The following is a 14,537-nucleotide window of genomic DNA, read 5'->3' as shown; positions in this document are numbered from 1 at the left end:
TCATGGCTGCTCTGCCTTCAGCAACTGCAAGACAAGGAAATACGTAGCAGGTGAAGCATTTTCCAACATGGGCACTCAGTGCTAGAAAATGTTTCACTTTTTTCTTTGCCTTTCATGCAACTGTTAAAGCATGGAAAGCCTGTCAAAAAAGCTAGCAGGGACACATCTGGTGCTCTCTTAGGAGATTTACTTTTTGAAAATATTGATTATAAACACAGTGTGCTCCCAGTCCAGCCAAACATAGGCACTTATATTCAGTAGGAGAGCTATGACTGTGCTTACATCACTAAGATTTAGAAGAAGAAGGAGGAGGAGGAGGAGGAGGAGGAGGAGGAGTTTGGATTTATATCCCTCCTTTCTCTCCTGAAGGAGACTCAAAGGGGCTTACAATCTCCTTGCCCTTCCCCCCTCACAACAAACACCCTGTGAGGTGGGTGGGGCTGAGAGAGCTTCGAAAAGCTATGACTAGCCCAAGGTCACCCAGCTGGTGTGCGTGGGAGTGCCCAGGCTTATCTGAATTCCCCAGATAAGCCTCCACAACTCAAGTGGCAGAGCTGGGAATCAAACCTGGTTCCTCCAGATCAGAGTGCACCTGCTCTTAGCCACTACTGCGCCCCTGGTAAATTCTGCTGGTAAATTCTGCTGACTGATCCCACTACTCATACCTACAATAAATCTTTTTTGTTTAGGACAGGGGTAGGGAACCTGCGGCTCTCCAGATGTTCAGGAACTACAATTCCCATCAGCCCCTACCAGCATGGCCAATTGGCCATGCTGGTAGGGGCTGATGGGAATTGTAGTTCCTGAATGTCTAGAGAGCCGCAGGTTCCCTACCCCTGGTTTAGGATGTAAACTAACTCAGTTGGATCCCCTGGAGCATTTTTGCTCCCATAAGACCTCTGTGTGAGTGAAGCACAATAAAGTCATTGTTTTTTACTTTTTGAAATTTTGTTCACAGCCCACACTAATGAGAAATGAAAAATCAGTAGCTCTCACACTATGTATTGTGCAAACACAATTAATTTTTCCTCCATTATCACAAGGCAAAAAATTTTCCTCCATTATCGCAAGGCAAAATCCATCCCACTGGACTGCAGCATTTCATGTTTCCCTTCTCCTTCCTTTTATTAGATTAAATGGAATGATAGTATTTTCCCCAAATTTTAAATACACTTCTGCAGTTTCTAAATAAATGCCTATGAGGGAATTCATTTCATGGGCTGAAAATTAGGGCTGTGTTTTATGCAGAAAAAGCAACCTGCATGCAGAAAAGATACCATATTAGACTGACTGAGATATCAGGAAAAGGAGAAAGCCACATTTTTGTACTCATCAGCTGCTCATTGCACCACTGCATAACTTAGGCCCACCAAGTGCTTTTAGACCTGCAGGACTGGTTAAACAACATGAGCCCTCTCAACATAAGCTTCTTGAAAAGAAACAGCTCTCATATTCAAATTCAGCACTTCTGTGATTCATTGAAGCTTCCCTTTGGCATGGTATGTAAGAAGACATTCACTCAAAGGACAGAATAATTTATTTTCAAGCCATTCTCCCTGATGTTCATGTTACTGGGCAATGATCCACGTCAAACCAACCACACCCAAAGTCTGAAAGGAAAATTATATACTCCATAGCAATTGTTCTCATGGTTCATTTGTCCAGAAGATGTTGACATTCAAGTCCCAAGCCTATTGGGTCCCCACTGGGTAGAAAGGTGAGGTATAAACGAAGAAAACAATAAATATAGTGAGAGATGTGGGCAGATAAAAGGTAGGATGATTGGTAGGAAGACAAAAAGGAAGAAGGGAAAGGATATGAGAACTTTTAGGAAAGGGAAAGAGGAAACAGTGTCTGGGGCAGAGAGATGAGATGCTTCTGCAAGTCCTTGCGGGCCCCCACTTGTATATGCACAATCTTTCACACAGAATCATTCTATGCCTACTGTATATGCACTGAATTGAACACATGAATATCACAAGTATATACAGTACTAACAGCAGCTGCAACTAAATTTAGATTATAAAATGCATTTAAATATAGGAGACCTAGGAAATCGTATTTCCTCTCCCCTGCAAGTATCTTGCCTAACCGAAACTGTAACAACTGGTAGACGAGTTAACTGATCAGGAAGAGGAAGCACTGGAAAACAGGATGCATTTTAAGCCCCCATGCCTATCAGTCAGCCAACTTGTAGGGGGTCTTGGAGAGGAAAGTGAACAGGCCATACTTCAAGCTGTCCTGATTATCTGTCTGCCTATGCTAAGCAGGGGGTAGAGCTGAGAGAAAATCCAGCATGCTTTCTGCTCCAAGGTTCCCCAGCTGACTGGGGTGGGGGAGATGAAAGCACAGTCAGTTTTACAGGCTTTAGATTCCTCCAGGTTTGCAGAAACATCTATCCAATTCACAGTCCATTGGGCACATTTTAAAATCCATAAACTAGGCCAAGTTGCAAATTGGATAAATGACAAGAAGGAAATCCATGATGTTTCAGAGTAGGGAAATGGCATGCATCTACTGACCAATCAAGCCTAAATTAATTTTACTGCTTTAACAACAAAATATCATAAATATGCAATGTCAGACATATGTATGAATACAGAAGTTATAAACTTTGGGCAATGCAATCCATGGGGGGAGGGGGATGTTTCATGGAAGCCACAGATGGTGCCACTGAGGTGCAGTCATGCTGCCTCCAAAGAAGATTGGAGAGGCATAGAGAAGATGAAAAAGTAGAAAATCCAAAACCCCAACTAATCATTCGTCATCTGCTGTTTTCATGGCATGTCACCAGCAGATGCAGGGGATGTTCCCAGACTGAAAGTCCTGTGGAAGCTGATTAAAGTTGACTCCACCTCAAGGGACGCCCCCACCCACGCTGGAGGGTGCCAGAGGACCACCGGTGTCATAGCAACTCCTGTGTTCCAGTGCAGTGGAGCCGCGAAGCACCCCACAGCCAGCATATTTGCCACATCCATTCGTCTATCTTGTGCTGACGTTAGGGTACCCACCTCAAAGCCGCATCCATTTTTTTCAGCAGCATCCCCCCCTCCCCTCGGATTGCACTGCTGGTTTTATACAAGCAACTGCAAGCTGATGCACTCTATGCTATCATGGCACATATAGCTTAATTTTTGCTATATGATTACAAGCTCAGTTCACAATGAACTTTTAGACTTTTCCTCTGAAGTTTTGGTGCAGTTTCTGTCCCACCTCATTCTGATCCCCTCCCCTTTTCAAGCAAGATAGGGCAATAATCTACTTTTTATGCAATCTGTGGGTTTATATGTCACAGTGGTTTGGGGGACAGGTGAAAAGTTCAACCTCAAGTCAAAAGGACAACAGAAGGTATGCAACTGCTAAGAAGAAATGAAAGCCCTGCATGAAGATTAGGCATTCTTCTAGCTAAAAAAATACATTCTGGATTTAAGAACTGTTTGTGTCTATAGTATGCTTAGTTTGCAGGGGCAGAGCAAGAGGGAACTGTGCCTTTTTTTTTCAGGGCATACTGCCAAGCACATCTCTGCGCCCCTGCAGCTTGTGAAGCGTGCCTCGTCCCCTTAGCTTCTTTGCTCCAGCCCTGCCCCCCCCACCGGGTGGTCGGCTCCACCCGGGGCGACATGCCCCCCACCCCATTGGCGCTACACCACTGCTAGTTTGTCTTTAAAATCATTTCACTCATTTTGAAGAAAATATTTTATAGGTTTTTTTCCCAGTACTTCCCCAAATCTTCATTTTTTTCTATCAGAAAAACTGATTAAAACACTTGGGGGGGGGGGGTAGGGATTCTTCCTCCCCTGTTTTTATCCAGGCCTTCATATTTCTACTTGATTGTTGTTTTTAAAATTTAAATAAATGCATACGTTACAGGGCTGCTAGGCAACATCATAATGCTGACTGTGATGTCTCAAGGTCTCAGTCAGTTTCTTTTTAGAAAAATCCCATTTTGAAGAGATTGTAATACTTCTTAGCTTTGGGGATTTTTCTGAAAACATGTGGATTTCCCTAGGTATATACTATAGAAACACTTTCCTTTCTGTTCCTGGCTTCATAATACAGATTTTTAAGGCATACTTTGTGGCCAAGTTTGGAACTGGATGATGTTACACTACATCTTTATTACAGGCACACATACACCCCTTCAAAATCTGTAAACCTGAGCTGAAACTACGACTCATTTTTCAAGAACATTTTCAGCAATGTCAGAAAGCATTATGTGCTTTCAATGGCGGGGATGCATGTGGAAATACTCACCCTGCTCATTTACCTAGAGTGTGCATTCTCCATCTCTGTTAACTGTCTTCATTTGATCTCAATAATATCACTATGGAGCCAAATATAGATCCAAAGTGTAGTGATGTTAGTATATGATCCATGATTTACTGAGATTACCCATGTTACAAATCTAGGAAGCAACGGCCTCACTCAAAATTAATGTTGTTGCCCTCACAGGGCACAATCCAAATAGCTACTGAGCACCATGATGCCATTTCATTCATTTTATATCACAGATTGGATGAGATCAACCATATGATTAATCCAGGAAGAAGAAAGATACAGTAATGGGGGGAGGGGATGACACTGAAGCAGCAGATGATTATGGAAATAATGGCATCTTAAAAGGTTTTTGAAAACAAGTAATCTTATTAGCAAAGTGGTTTTTTAGGAAATATTTCTTTTGGGAAACTTCCTTTATCAATCAAGATCTCATAGTCCCTTGATTATCTCACATATAAGCACTATAAACAGGATCTCTTCTAGGATTACATAACATCCAGCATTATTATACAAACGAAGTCATTACAGAAATATTTTAAGTCAAAAAAGTAAAAGAATTCATGCTGAATCTTATACATCTTTTGATTGAGAGAGAACAATGATGATGGAGGATACAGAAAATCTCTATGGGAGATCCTAAGACCCACTGCCAGTCAGAGCAGGCAGTACTGACAGCGCTAGACCAAGAGTTTGCTCAGCGTAGGGCAATTTTATGTATTCATGTGTAGTGGATGCCTCTAATAAGTGAGCTGTGGAAACAAATCAGTGAGGTGGTCAAAGTAATAATTTCTTCATTGTGTATTTGCCTGGCAAAAAGGAGCAGGATTGCAGGAACAGAAGGGAACCTCACACCTACACAGTTCCCGGGAGTGTATTCATTCCAAAGCTTCTCCTGGTCATACCACAGTCCACCCTGTAGTGAGACGGGATGTATTTATTTTGTTTTCTCCACAGCTGTGTCATGGGCATTAGTGGTAGCAGTAGTGAATCTAAGAGGTGAATCAGGATTCTCATGCACTGGTTGGCTGCTTCCATCTACGGTCATCACAACAACATTGTCTAAAAGGTGGGTTGCAGTGGAGTTGTTATGGTCTCTGGTGCAATTTCTGTGCTCTCGGCATATCTGCACTGGGTCTTTTGTGGTACATATTTTCCAATTTCAGCAGCATAATAATCTGTAGAAATGCTGTAGTATGTTATTTCTAAAGAAAACATGAAACTATGAGTACCCTATCTGTATCTAACTTTGCCAGATTATTTCTTTTATAAGAGGACAGTATTTCTGAATCAAAGCAGAAAGTTACGTATACAGATATTATAGCTGCTTCAGTTAATTTTTCCCTTAATTACACAATTTTTCATTTCTTTAAAATTAAAAATTTAATCTTTAATTTTCAAGAAGGGATCTCTCCCACTCTCAACTCCCAAAATGGGGAAAGGAAAAAATTAGTCCCAGTACCTCACCTTCCATTTCTTCCATTCATTCACAGTTCTTCAATTTTACATTTCTATTGCATCATGCAGTAGCTGCTATTTACAAGCATGTATTCATTTATATCATCTGATAAGAATTCATTCGTATTTTCTTTATCTCAATACAGTAACCTATTTTGCTCGAATCAAATTTTATAAAGAGATTGATAGAGCTGAGTAACAGTCTGCTCCTTTAAGACAGAACTCTATCTATCCAGACAATAAACTACCAATACATTCCAACCACTTTTCAGCCTTTACAACAAAGTTCCAAAAGTCCCAAAATTCACAAAGCATGGGAAATATTATGCAACACACATAACATATATGGATAAGCCTGTTGTCGCAAAATCAGATTCACTTGAGACCTAAGTGATTTCAGCAGTGATTTCCACTGATTCCTCCCTCTCACTGCAGCCCCTCACTTTACCCCTCATGCTGTTCCTTATATAACCGGCCACCAGCGTTAAAATCTCAGAGAGCCAAGTGGGCTGTAGTCAAAGGGAGAAGTTAGAAATCACTGCCCCCCTTAAGAAAACTTAAGTGCCCTTCAGAGCTGCACTGAAGGTCCCAACACCAATATATGGAACTATACATATCACTGCACAGCAATCAATATAATCAATGGAAAAACTAAGAACTGAAATATTAGTATTTACTAAAGCCACATAACCACATTCTGCAATTTTGTTGTCTCCCAGGTGAACTACATGAAAACATTTACTACACAGCTTAACAGATGTCTGCGATATTTCTCCCTTCAACCAAGAGTAAAATGAAATTAATACTGTTGTCTTCTTACAGAGCTATTGAAATCTAGCATCAGAAATCAATACGGGGTAAGATTTTTAGTGACCAGAGTAACAGCTATATCTGTGTACAGATGGTAGCTTTTCATGTATCTTACAAGCAATATTCTAGACCTACAATTGCCAGACCGTATAGTTTCATGCTTTACATCCCATTACAGTCTCTGATGAAATAAATGTGGTTGATTCCATATTTCTTACAAGCTATATGCTGAAAGCAAATACCAGCAAATTGACAAAATCTTCTGCTTCAATCAGCACACTGAACATTTTGTTATGGGAATACTGTGGGTACTTACTGAACACTGCTTCTGTTCCTCTCCCCCCACTCGAAACACTGTAAGAGCATCTGTATCCCACTTTTCCCAAAGAGATCAGGATAGTTTATACAGGATTACTTCATTATTTTCTGACAATAAACTCACAAGGTTAACTAAACTGTGAGATAATCGCCAGTGGCCACCTAATAAGATTGAGGCAAAGCTAGGCTATAAGCTTCAGCTCTTCATTATCATAGCTGGTACACCACATTGAATCTCATCAAAGCAGGATAACTGGAATACCTCCAATAAATTTGATCCTCGCTGATCCTGGTGGAATACGTATTAAGTATATTAAAGGGATAGGAACAGTAAAATCACTGAAAGTGGATAAAGTACTGCCACAAGGTTTAGCAGACCTACAGGTGTCCTCCCACAATCAATGAGCTGTAAGTTTAATTTTGGGAGCATTGTTGTGGGCTTCATTGCCACTTTGCACTTTAAACGCGCTGCAGACTAGATTGCTGCAACATTAACAGTGCCATATTCCTGATTAGACAGTTCAGTGGGTATGGGCCTCAGGGCTGCGTGGAGGCTACGTAATCGGCTTTGGACCCATTCCTCAGTACAAACGACGACTTCCTGATGATGATGAAAAAGAGGTACGTTTATTACTTCAGATATTCCAGACATATCACTTAGAATTAAGAACAGATTCCAAGGCTGAGTGTGGCATCAAGGTAAACCTTGGTTATGGAACTATTGCGGGATGGGCAAGGTCTGGCACTACTTTCTCTCTCATTTGGAGTAATAGATTGTCACTTTTTTGAAAAGCCTACGACCAAAGATGGAAGGAAAAAGTGCAGAACAGCATGGTTAGAAGACGAGTGGTAGAGTTATGAGAAATGCTAGCAGGTTTCTTACAAAATATTTTTCTTACTACTATAACTACACTATTAAAATTTTTGCATGAATAAATCATTCCTGACCAACATGTGAAAAGGTATTTCACCGCATGGAAAAACCCTAATTGAAAACCTTAAGAGGGCTACAAAATTACAACCAAGGCCATACTGTTGATGTGCAAATTATAACTCCACTAACAGTGCATATAGATCAGAAAAGGTATGCCAGGTGGTGCAGCCCTGCTTGCTTTTAGCAAAGATCCCCACCCCGATCATCTCATCATCATTACCACCACCACCACCACTTCACTGTCCTATGTCTAGCAGAGAGGCAGCAAATGGGGTCCCTTACAGAAGGTTGGGGGTTCTGCATACATAGAGGACTCCGCAGTTAAACAAAAAAAAATTTCATTTCCAAAGAGAGGGGGGTCAAGCAAAAAAGAAAGACTTGACAAGCATTGAGAATGCTCACTGAACTGCCAGAGCCATGTAATATTGATTGAGGCTGAGAATCACGGGGGGAGGGATTGGCCTGCTTGAGCTCCTAATAGTATTTTTTTCTATTCTGGAAGAACCAGTTAGGGTTGGAGATGTGTATCATGACCACATGAAGCTGCCTTATACTGAGTCATACTCACTGATCTATCAAGACTGGTATGATCAGTAGCTCCCAAAGGTCTCAGGCAGAGGTATTTTGCATCATCTACTACCTCTTTTAATCAGAGTTGTCAAGGATTGAACCCAGGACCAGCTGTGTACAAAGCAATTTTTTTTGCTACTGAGCCACAGACCATTTTATAAGGATCATTCTAATTTCCACCCCATCTTTTCCTTTCCTCCCCTATCTCCAGCCCTAGATGCTAAAATATACACTTCTGAAACTTTAAAAAAGTGTGTGTAGGGGGGATTGATTAGAATTGAGAGAAAATGTCACCCACTCCAAGGATTCTTGAACTGTTGTGCATGCACACAAAAGATTATACCAAGAATAAAACATTGTTGGTCTTAAAGGTGCCATTGAACTCAAACTTTTTTTTCTGTTAAGACCAGAATCACTAACAGCTTATAGTACCCTTAAATGGAGGAAAGGTGAAATTTGGGTTAAGAGATACTTGCCCCAATGTACTGATCCAAGGACTCCCATGCAGTGCTAGAGGGAGAGAAAGAAACAGCCTCTTCCTTATACTGCATCATTCAGGATCAGAGCAGCTTTCAACCCTTCATCCTCAGCAATCTGTACTACAAGGTAATTGTGCTATTGCATCTGACTACCAATGAGGTTCAGGACCAGGTAAACCAGAAGCTACTCAACCAGTCCTACCCATCAGCTTCACACTAAGAAGGGGCAAGTGCTCAACTGTACCCTCACCCCTTGCTGTTCATAGTATCTTTCAAATTGGGGACTACCCATCAGAAGAACTTGGTTATGTCACAGGTGAAGCAATAACAGAAATATCAGATGATGGCATGGTACAGTGGCTAAATCTGGGACACCAGGAATCAAATCAAATTCTCACTCTTCCATGAAACGAACTGTGTGACTTTGAGCAAGTCATTCTCTTTTCAGCTTTGCTTACCTCATAAGGTTATTATGAAGATAAAATGGGGGAAGAGGACTATGTACGTCCCTGGGTTCCTTGGAAGAATGGTGGAATAAATGAATACATGGCAATCTTTGTTTGTATGAATGTAACATACTGGGCCAATCTCCTGACTAAAAATCAGTTCCCCTGGAGAAAATGGCTGCTTTGGAAGGACTCTATGGCATTATACTCTGTTGAGATCCTTCCCCATCATAAACCCTAGCCTCTCTAGGCTTCACCCCAAAATCTACAGGAACTGGGAGATGGCAATTTTTGTAATGGATAAATGAAACAAAATGTACATCCTTGAATCATAAAGTTGGCGAGCCTTTGGAAAAAAAAAACAGAGCACAGACCGTCCTCATAATCTTCTCAATTATGCATTATAACATTTAATTTTATGTCCTTCTTCATTTAACAACAGTTTGATAGAAAAAGCACAAAATTAGTCAATTGTTCCAGGTCATCAAATGTGGAAAAACACCTGATCCCATCACAAGCCATAATCTGTACATCCAGTATCAACATATGTACACTCCTAGCAAATAGCTCTATTATCTGTTTCCAATGTGAGCACTGTATAGAATTGTATCTCAAACCAACTAAGCAGTGTAAACCAAGCCGCTGATGTGGAAGTCCATCTGTTAAAACTGCATCAAACCTCTTCAGCAAGTTTATCATGTAATGACCCTTTACACTATATTACTTAATCCATAACAGATTCACAAATGAACCCCATATTTTTCTAGTTCTTCTACCACACAAACACAAATATTATTGTAAATACTCCTAGAATACCAAACTCCTATACAAACACATGCACCATAACTGGAATGTGGTTACAGGCCAGCCTGTTCATTCATTTTATTGACTTCATCTACATCTATGCAAACTTTACATTCTTTGAGAGAGCCCATCCTAAAATTCTCTTATTCCCAGTTTATGAACCCCTCTGGACAATAAACCTAGATGCAATATCCTAAAAAGATCTGCACATGCTTCAGTCTCAATCAAATCAGTGGAACTAAGGCTTACAATCCTATGCACATTCCTTTGAAAGTGTCCCACTGAACTCAGACTGACTGCATAGGATCAAAATGAAAAATGCTGGGTTGAATATTTAAATCTGACTGATTTCTTCAACATTTAAAGGCATGCAACTTTCAACAGATTGCACCTAGTAACAACATTACACAATGTTCTAACCTAGCAGATATATGCATGAGAGAAGACAATCATGCCACCTCAGAGGTGAAAGACCAATCTTTCATACATGGGTAAATGAAGAAAGCCCCCTTTCCCCTGTAAAACAGTTAATCAGTGTAAACCCATTCCCCATTGAGATTAAAATATTTTCTTCTGAACTCAAACCCAGGAACAGATTAAGTAATTACCAAGCAACAAATTCCAAGTCAGCGTGCAGCGATCTACATAAACGGATCTTTATAAAATGCTTAACCAAAGGCTACAAATTCCCCCTTGTCTCTCTCACGGGCGCGCACAAATCTCTGCATCGCCCAAATCCCTGCTCTTTAATTTCCCAATGCAAAACCCGGCAACCAGCAATACAGTACCCAGTGCTGCAAAAAGAGGCCCGGGGCTGGGGAGTCAGGGGGCTGCAACCCAAGGCCACACGCAAGGCCATCGCCACCAGCCACGCGAGGATGCGCTTCTTCCCCACCCAAGACGCAAGGAATCCCCCTCCCTCCCTCTCCTCTCCTTGGGCCATGGGGGGGGGGGGGGGGAAGGCTCGCCAGCAGCAGGCACCTGTTTGTGCACGAGCACTGAAGGGTCGCCTCTTTTCCACGAAACTCCCCTGCCAGTGGTCTCGGAGGTGGAGAAGGGAGAGGGATGCTTCCTCCCTCACCATGGCAACAGGGCCCTCCACTTCTGGCGGCAGGGCTGGAGGGCAGCCCTGTGCTCTCCCCGCGACGTTTCCATATGCCACGACAGGGACATGCCTCGCTGCCGCGCGGGAGGCGAGGCGGCCTCTGCCTGCTGTCAGGGAGGAATAAGGAGGTCCCTGTCGCCGGCGCCGCCTCCCTCCCTCCCTCCCCAGTCCTCACTCATGCCACGGTCACCGCTCACCCGCGGCAAGAGCGGGCGGCCGCCCTCTCTCAATCGCCGCTGCCTCTCAGCTCCCCGAGCCGGACACGTCATGGCAGCCGCCCTCGCCGCTCACCCCTTTGCCGCCGCCTCCGGCGCCGCCGCCACCGGGCCAGGGCCGCCACCGACGCCTCCATCTCGGGGCTCGCCGGGCCCCCAATTCTCCAACGCCGCCTCCGCCCGTGCTACTGCCGCCTCCGCCCGCCGGGCCGCCCACTGCGTCAGCTTCGTAAGCCCCGCTACGCACCCAGCGGTAACCATGGCGACATCGAGGCCTTCGAGCGCCCTCTGGTGCTGAGAATCGCGGATTGGCGGGGAGATTCAGCAAAAGGCGAGGCTTGGCGGCGGGTGTGTGAATGGGGAGTGGGGGGATGACAAGTTCGTGGCCGGTTCTTAATTCTGGGCGGGGAAAACCCTGCTCTTTAATTCTACATGCTGTCATAGTTTTGGTTACTCAGTGGCCGGAGCAGGTCTGGCTTTAAGCCAACTGGACCAATTGCTCCCAACTGTGCCTGCCCTGCGCCTGAGGGTCTCCCACACTAGGGTATTCATTCCAGTTTTGTCAATACACACAACTATACACTGTAACGTACAACTAACACCACATTGCAGTGTATAGTGGAAGGCTTTCACAGCTGAACTCAGTGGTGGGATTCAAATAATTTAACAACTGGTTGTTTACAAGCACCATTTAAACAGCTGGCTCTGCCGAAGTGGTGCGAACCTGCTGAATCCCACCACTGGCTGGACTCAACTGGTTGTTGTGGATTCTCCAGGCTATGTGGCCGTGGTCTGGTAGATCTTGTTTTTAATGGTTCACCTGCATCTGTGGCAGGCATCGTCAGAGGTGTATCACAGTGTAACACACTTCTCTCTGTGATACACCTCTGAATATGCCAGCCACTGATACAGGCGAAACATTAGGAACAAGATATACCAGACCACAGTCACACAGCCCGGAAAACCCACAACAACTAGTTGAATACGACCGTGAAAGCCTTTGACAATACAGCAAAGATTATAATTTTCTTTTGAATTCTTCCAAAGTCAGTACTGTGTTTATACTGTTTATGTATTGAATGTTTTTACTGTACTTGAATTAAATAATATGTTAATTACAGAAGGATTGCCACGTTGGCATGTAGAATGGTCATCTGGTTCCAGTCCCAAGTAACTTTTATATTTTAGTGTATTTTTGCATCTGTAAATTTCAAAAATGTAATGTTACATTTAAGATGCATTAAAACTGCTTTGGGGAAATGCTTGATATAGAAATGAAATTCACCCAGTCCTTAAAGCAGATGTAGCTCTGTTTGGTCCTTTAAACTCACATGTACTTTTATAAGCAACAAATGGGGTTTTGGATTGTTTTTCCATTCTATCCAAGTGGCTATCTAGGGTATGTTTTTTTTTATTGTCAGGGAGTTCGGGGGGTGAGGCCACGCCTACCACTCATGTCCTCTGGGGGGGGCATGGCCATGCCTCCCCAAGCCCCACCCCCAGCCTAAGTGCTTATAAAAGCAGCTCTCTGAGGCAAGGGATGGCAGACTCCTGTGACCCGCCCACCCCACCTCCCCCAACCTTCACCAAACTGGGGTGGTATCAGAAGCACACTATCCTGATGATACCACCTAGGTTTAGTGAAGTTTGATTCAGGGGGTCCAAAGATATGGACCCTCAAATGGGTAGACCCATCTCCTATTAGCTCCCATTGGAAACAATGGGGGATGGGGCACCCCTTTTGAGGGTCCATAACTTTAGACATCCTGAACCAAACTTCACCAAACCTGGCTGGTATCATCAGGAGTGTCACCTGACGATAGCCTGAAATTTTGGTGCCACTAGCCTAAAAACTGTGTCCCCTGCAGGCCAAAAACCGAAAAAACACTTTAAAAATTCAAAAACCCACAAATGGGGGGCAGAGCTTCGGACATACAATGTGGGGATCTCAACCCGAGAAACCCCCCCTTACCTACGTCCTTGATTCTATCATAGAGATATATAGTCTATAATAGATTTTATTTATATCTCTGTGATTCTACAGACATTGACTGTACAGACATTGACCCCCCAGCCCACAGATTCTACAAACACTGACTCGCAGTTCCTAAGGTCAGCTCTGACCAAAGGAATGCACTCTGTATGTGCTTAGAGGCACTTCCAGATATTCCAGGGGCCATTTCCAATAAGGAAAACAGATGTCATGTTCAAACAAAGAAAATTGGAGAAGAGAAAAAGGATGGCAGATTTGTCAATTTTTCTCCCCTGGTACTAATCAAGGGGTCGATGGAATGTATTGAAATTGGCCTTTTGCTGGTGATAAATTCCACGCAGCCAGTGGAATGAGGATTTTCCAGGTTTGCTTGAAAATCACATGGATTAGATTCCAGACTTCATCCGTTGCTTCTAGGGATAAGGAGTAGCGACATTCCACAGCTGAGACTCGAAGTACCATGCAGAAAACACCCATAGGCCTGCTTCTGACAGCATCTTCCATTGCCCTTTAAGCCTCTTCCATAACCCAGTGTGATTTTGAGGTTTCACACCCATGCCAGCAATCTTTATCCCATAATGAACATACTAGTATCCACTTTTTATAATAGCAATATCACTGTTACATTATCTGAATATTTCCTTCATCTCTAGCTGATGGAATGGTTTCAATTTGCTGCACAGCACTGGGCAATCTGTGTAGGTTTTAAGCCAGTAATTTTCAGTAGCAGAAAGCTGTACTGATTGCATCTTTTATCAGCACTTCAATCAAAATGACCTATAAGAAATTCAGTAATTGAGAAGAACTATTAGAGCACAATCACAATATAAAGGTTAACAACTGAATCGCTCTGGTCCAAATGCAGCCCCCAGAAAGGATGCCAGGTGGCCTGCATGTTGACAGTCAGTAGGAAGGCGAGGGTGGGGGAGAGAGGTATCTGTTGCAGAGTGTTGGTTTTAGAGATGGTGATGTCTGAGGTACTGGCTTCTCAATCTCTTCTCTTATTGATCCATCAGGAAACCCAGTCTCTAATCTTTGCTATAAATATTAAAACACCCCTCTACTCCTGCTTCTGTCAAAGCTCTAAGTAAATTGACTTGTTATACTTTGGTAAGAGAAAATGTTGTAGG

The 14,537-nt window shown here is 43.0% G+C and overlaps 1 protein-coding gene across 5 annotated transcripts in view; it reads right to left on the bottom strand.

The window, feature by feature from the left end:
- The window catches only part of DAGLA (diacylglycerol lipase alpha), a 126,431-nt gene extending 114,912 nt beyond the window's left edge, over positions 1-11,519 (bottom strand). For 3 of the 5 annotated variants that reach the window (XM_048483811.1, XM_048483815.1, XM_048483813.1), the window contains exon 1: positions 11,076-11,287. The gene's annotated coding sequence lies outside the window, so the exon portion shown is untranslated. Of the gene's footprint in view, positions 1-10,882; positions 10,986-11,075; positions 11,288-11,396 lie in introns of those variants that run through there. The other 2 variants (XM_048483812.1, XM_048483814.1) reach the window with 2 other exon arrangements.
- Between the last annotated feature and the right edge of the window lie 3,018 nt (positions 11,520-14,537).

Source organism: Sphaerodactylus townsendi, linkage group LG02 (genome assembly GCF_021028975.2).
Source record: "Sphaerodactylus townsendi isolate TG3544 linkage group LG02, MPM_Stown_v2.3, whole genome shotgun sequence".
In the NCBI taxonomy this organism is placed as follows: Eukaryota; Metazoa; Chordata; class Lepidosauria; order Squamata; family Sphaerodactylidae; genus Sphaerodactylus; species Sphaerodactylus townsendi.
Note: the sequence above shows the minus strand (reverse complement) of the source record. Positions and strands in the feature narration are given on the sequence as shown.